The sequence below is a fragment of the Mauremys reevesii genome, unplaced genomic scaffold (genome assembly GCF_016161935.1).
Source record: "Mauremys reevesii isolate NIE-2019 unplaced genomic scaffold, ASM1616193v1 Contig93, whole genome shotgun sequence".
Classification (NCBI taxonomy): Eukaryota; Metazoa; Chordata; order Testudines; family Geoemydidae; genus Mauremys; species Mauremys reevesii.
In genome coordinates, this window is record NW_024100910.1 from 286564 (window position 1) to 292950 (window position 6387).

A 6387-nucleotide genomic window follows, 5' to 3' on the forward strand; every position below is an offset into this window, starting at 1 on the left:
TTTGTGACAGGTGGTCCCTTACTCCAGGGGTTCCCAATTTTTTCTTTCTGAGCCTCCCCACCCCCCACCCCCACACACGCTATAAAAACTCCACTGCCCATGTGGGCCACAATAACTGGTTTTCTGCATATAAAATCCAGGGCTGGCGTTAGGGGTAGCAAGCAGGGCAACTGCCTGCGGCCCCATGCCACAGGGGCCCCCGCAAAGCTACATTGCTTAGGCTTTGGCTTCAGCCCTGGTGATGGGGCTCAGGGCCCTGGACTTCAGCCCCCTGCGCTGGGACTTCAGCTTTCTGCCCTGGGACTCAGTGAGTCTAATGCCGGCTTTGCTTGGCAGCCCCCTGAAAGCTGCTCACGGCCCCCCAGGGGGGCCCTGGTTGAGAACCACTGCCTTACAGCACGAATCACAGCAATGTTCAAGTTACTGCCAGTCCCGTCACTTCCTTAGGTCAATTAAATCTTAGATCTTCCAACAAAGACACTTGTAGCCAGCCCTGTCATAACCTGTATTAAGACTTATTTAAAAGGAAACGAGAGTTGTTAACAAAGTTAAAGCAGGTAATCCTATAGATGCAGATGAGTTGCAGTCTTAAATTTCAGAGGTAATAGAAGCTTCTGAAATAAGCAAGCTCTACATATTCTTTAGGACTAACGCAGGCTAAGCAGCTGGGGATCTCTTGCTTATGCCTAGAAACTTTGCCCCCCCCCCCCCCGCCGAGTCCAGGCAGCATACAGACAATCAGTTCCTTCTCTATGGGGTTTTTCATCCCCTTCCTACCATGTGCTCTGAGCAGGAAACTCAGCTAATGGGAAGTGAAGAGCACAACAACAGTCTTGTGTCCTTGTTAACATCCCATAATAGTCTCTCTGGTGTTGATGGACCTTTCCTGCCAGGCATTCTGTTGCCAATCAGCACTTCACATAGGTAAAGTCTCTCTCCTGTCTGGTGATTTACAGAGCCACAGAGGCTCACAATGCAACTAGTCAGATGTTAACTCAGGCAGCAACTTACAAGCATTCAATAAAGTCTAAACACAAAACACATTCTTATGTTCACAGTCTGTATGAGGAGTATCTACTCATTTCGACTCACTGGGGAGCCACAGAAAGAAACAAGGTGTGCTGAGGCAAGAAGGCCCAATCTCAGAGCCCCCAGGGTTTCAAAAATCAGTTTAATATACAGTCCTCAAATAAAGGACATATCAGATATTCAACTGATAAGAACAGATTTAAAGTTTATTAGAGAATATTTGAAAATAAACGATACAAAGTGTTTGCAGCGTCAGTTATTGTGTCATTGGGGGTAACATACAGGTTGTAGGGGGATATTAGCGTTTTGGTATTGGACAGCATATACCAGGGATAGAATGACCCTTAAGTTAAGGTCTGTCGCACTCGATCTTACCCAAAAGACCAAGAAGCACAGAGCTTTACATAACGGTGGGTGAGTTCAAGGTACAGCCAGCAAACAGTGAGGGTACATCACTCATACTACACTCGATCTTAGCCAAAAGGCCGAGAAGCACACTTGTGATCTTAGCCAAAAGGCCGAGAAGCACAGAGCTTTACATAACATATACAGGCTGCAACATCCCTAATGCAGGATATACGGTGGGTGAGTTCAAGGTACAGCCAGCAAATAAAAACAAACAGATCAAAACTCCCCGCGCCCTGCAAAGCTCTGTGCCTCTCGGCTCTCTGAGCCCAGATCAAGTACATCACTCAGGCTGGTCCGAAGGTAGTGGGTTAGAGTCTCCTTCCCATGGGTCCAGATGATGAAGATGTCATCAATGTAGCGTAGGTAGAGAAGGGGCGTGAGTGGACAGGAGCTGAGGAAGCGTTGTTCCAGGTCAGCCATAAAAATATTGGCATATTGTGGGGCCATGCGGGTGCCCATAGCGGTGCCACTGATCTGGAGATATATATTGTCATTAAATTTGAAATAGTTGTGTGTGAGGATAAAGGCACAGAGCTCAGCAACCAGTTGTGCTGTGGCATCATCAGGGATACTGTTCCTGACAGCTTGTATTACATCAGTGTGTGGGATGTTTGTGTAGAGAGCCTCTACATCCATGGTGGCTAGGATGGTGTTCTCTGGAAGGTCACCAATGCATTGTACATTGATGACGCTACATTTATGACATCTTCATCATCTGGACCCATGGGAAGGAGACTCTAGAAAAATTCCACCATGATTTCAACAGCTTCCACCCCTCCATCAACCTCAGCCTGGACCTATCTACACGGGAGGTCCACTTCCTAGACACCACGGTGCAAATAAGTGGTGGTCACATTAACACCACCCTATACCGAAAACCTACCGACCGCTATGCCTACCTTCATGCCTCCAGCTTCCATCCCGGGCACACCACAAGATCCATTGTCTACAGCCAAGCACTGAGGTACAACCGTATCTGCTCTAACCCCGCAGACAGAGACCAACACTTAGAAAATCTCCACCAAGCATTCTCAAGACTACAGTACCCACATGAGGAAATAAGGAAACACATCAACAGAGCCAGATGTGTACCCAGAAGCCTCCTACTGCAAGACAAGCCCAAGAAAGAAACCAACAGGACTCCACTGGCCATCACATACAGTCCCCAGCTCAAACCCTCCACTGCATCATCAGGGATCTACAACCCATCCTGGACAATGATCCCACACTTTCACAGGCCTTGGGTGGCAGGCCAGTCCTCGCCCACAGACAACCTGCCAACCTGAAGCATATTCTCACCAGCAACTGCACACCGCACCATAGTAACTCTAGCTCAGGAACCAACCCATGCAACAAACCTCGATGCCAACTCTGCCCACATATCTACACCAGCAACACCATCACAGGACCTAACCAGATCAGCCACACCATCACCGGTTCATTCACCTGCACGTCCACCAATGTAATATATGCCATCATATGCCAGCAATGCCCCTCTGCTATGTACATCGGCCAAACTGGACAGTCTCTAAGGAAAAGGATAAATGGACACAAATCAGACATTAGGAATGGCAATATACAAAAACCTGTAGGAGAACACTTCAACCTCCATGGCCACACAATAGCAGATTTTAAAGTGGCCATCCTCCAGCAAAAAAACTTTAGGACCAGACTCCAGAGAGAAACTGCTGAGCTCCAATTCATTTGCAAATTTAACACCATCAGTTTAGGACTAAACAAAGACTGTGAATGGCTTGCCAATTACAGAACCAGTTTCTCCTCCCTTGGTTTTCACACCTCAGCTGCTGGAACAGGGCCCCATCCTCCCTGATTGATCTAACCTCGTTATCTCTAGCCTGCTTCTTGCTTGCTTATATATACACACCTGCCCCTGGAAATTTCCACTGCTTGCATCCGAAGAAGTGGGTATTCACCCACGAAAGCTCATGCTGCAAAACATCTGTTAGTCTATAAGGTGCCACAGGATTCTTTGCTGCTTCTACAGAACCAGACTAACACGGCTACCCCTCTGATACTGGAATAAGGTCATTTTGTGCTACACAGTGTGGCAGAACCTAGAATGTCCATTACCAGGGAAAAATGCTGGGGGGAATTGACATATGGAAAGGACAGAAACCCTGTCTGAATTCTCTCATTTTGCCCTTCTTGCCCTGGCAGGCTACAGAATAATGTCCACCTTTCACCCTAAATCATCCCCTCCTCCCAGTAGGAAGGAAACGGCTGCAATGGAGCTGGCTCAGGTAAGGGATTATCAGGACGCTGGTGGTGGGTTCTGCTTGGAGGGAGAGGAGAAGTAAATGAATAGGAGGGTGGGAACTGCTAGAGGTAGTGGGAGGCAGGAACTGTCTAGGGTGTGGAATGGGAGGGGAAATGATGTGACAAATCTGCTGAGACTTGTGTACTCTAGGGTGTGATGGGCTGTCACCCCGGGGGTGCAGTCTGGGGGGCTTCTGGGAAACACTGTCCCTCTAACCCTCAAACTGGGTTGGCCCTTCTCACACTGCCAGCCTCTCCAGGCCCTGTTATTACCCAACAGGACAGCAGGTGGCATCACGCATCCAACTAAGCTACCTGAGTGCGTTACCTAAGCCACTCAAAGACAGATAGAAGAACAAAGCCAATTTCCCAGCCATAAGTGGTAGCAAACAGATCAAAGCAGATTACTTAACAAATAACCAAAAACTCAAACTAAGCTTAACATACTATCTGGATAGAATTTGAATACCAGTTTCTCACCCTGACTGATGATACAAGCAGTCCACCAAGTTTCCATACACAAGCTAAAAATCCCTTTACCCTGGGACCAGCAGTTCCCCCAGTTCAGTCTTTCTTCCTCAGGTGTTTCCAGGAGTTCTCTTGTGTGGGGAATGAGGCCAAGAAATGATGTCACACTCCACCGTATGTAGCTTTTCCATATTGCGGGAACCATTTGTTCCAAACTTGTTTCCCAGTCCAGTTTGTGGAAAAATACAGGTACCAAAATGGAGTTTGTTGTCATGTGGTCTGCTCACATGCCCTAGCATGCCCTGCTGAGTCATAGTAGCCATGGCTCATAGGCTAGCTGAAAAATTCACAAGAGGGCTAAGCTCTTCCACGGTCCATTGTCTTTCTTGATGAGCCATGAACACTGTCTGGCTTCTTTGTTGTACCTGAAAGGCTTGTTGTGAGTGTTACCCAGAGTAAACACATTTGAAATACAGATACAGAGTCAATATCCATAACTTCAGTTACGAACATGATACATGCGCACAAATAGGACAGTCATATTCAGCAAATCATAACTTTTCCAATGACACTGAACATGACGCATCTTGCACAAAATGCAACATAATTATGTCCTAATCATTTTATAATCATACAACTATGCTGAATGTGTGGTGTAGTGTCAGGGCCTAATTTCAAGGCACAGGAGTTGGGAATGGAACTTCCACTCTTTGTGGAACAGGAAATAACCCTCCAGCCAGGGCTGGAAAACTTCCCGGACTCCCAGTGCTGGAGCCTGAATCTTCTGACACTTCATTAGTTACCACGAACCCCAATCTTTGTGGCAACTGCAAACTTTATCAATGATGATTTTATATTCTCTTCCAGGTCATTGATAAGAATGTTAAATAGCACAGGGCCAAGAACCAATCCTTGTGGGAACCCCCTAGAAAGAAATCTACTCAAGCATGGTTCCCCATTTACAATCATAGTTTTTAATCTGTTTAATGTATGCTGTGTTTATTTTGTATCTTTCTAGTTTTCTAGTCAAAATATTGTGCTGAACCAAGTCATATGCCTTACAGAAGCCTAGGTAATGTTTTCACCTCTCAGCTCATCAATACTATTAGCTGCAACCAAACTTTTGATCTCACCCAATAAGGATATCCAGTTAGATTGATTGGATCTGTTGTCTCTGAACCTTTGTTAATTGGTACTAATTATATTACCCTCCTTTACCTCTTTATTAATTAAATCCATATTCGCTGCTCTATTATCTTGCCCTGTATTGGACTAACACTCTTGTAATTAGCTGGGTCATCTCTTTTACACTTTTTAAATATTGGCACAGCATTAGCTTTATTCCATTCTTCTGGAATTTCCCCATTGGTCCAAGTCCTAATTAAAATCAACATTAACAGTCCTCCACCAGGTCTTTCAAAACTCTTAATACAAGTTATCTGGACCTGCTTATTTAAATATGTCTAACTGTAATAGCTGCTCTTAACATCCTCGTGAGTTATTGTTGGGATGGAAAGACTGTCGTTGTCAACGTCTTATATGATTAAATCATCTGTTTTTCTCCAACTCCAGGAGTGAAATATTTATTGAACACTTTTACCTCTTCTGTATTATTTTTGATAATACTGCCATTTCCATCTAGTAATTTACCACTACCATTGTTAGGGATTAATTTTGTACTTAATATACTTTTTTTAAACTTCCTTCTTATTTTCATTAAGTGGTCATTGATTTCTGATAGCTTCCCTTACCAATTTTCTACAATTCTGACTTTCTAACTTATATTCTTTACTGTTGACTTCCCCTTTCTTCCATATATTTTATTTGGAGATTCCTACCAGGGAGCCACCAGCAGGGTCCAGAGACAGCCCCATCTCCTATATCAAGCCCTGGCTAGTAGCTATGTGATAAATGTGATGACTCTGCCTCTGTCTGTCAGCTGGGAGACACAAAGGTTCTCTCTTTCCACCCTCTGATGCCTCCTGGCTGCTCTAAGCAAGGTGGGGTGGGACTCTGTTAACATGTGCCTCCTGGAGCTCCCATTTACCTGGTGCTGCTATTCCGTGAATAGTGGGGTTGTGAGTGGGGCAGCAGGTACTGAGTGTTGGACTCTTGCTCTTTCAGGGGCCGGTGACCTTCGAGGAGGTGGCTGTGTATTTCACCAGGGAAGAGTGGGTTCTGCTGGACCCCACTCAGAGAGCCCTC

The 6387-nt window shown here is 45.6% G+C and overlaps 1 non-coding gene across 1 annotated transcript; it reads right to left on the reverse strand.

Annotated features, from left to right (window-relative positions):
• Positions 1 to 1067: 1067 nt before the first annotated feature.
• LOC120395090 lies at positions 1068 to 1260 on the reverse strand. Its single transcript, XR_005592470.1, has one exon. It is a non-coding gene; the product is annotated as a U2 spliceosomal RNA (small nuclear RNA).
• Positions 1261 to 6387: the final 5127 nt, after the last annotated feature.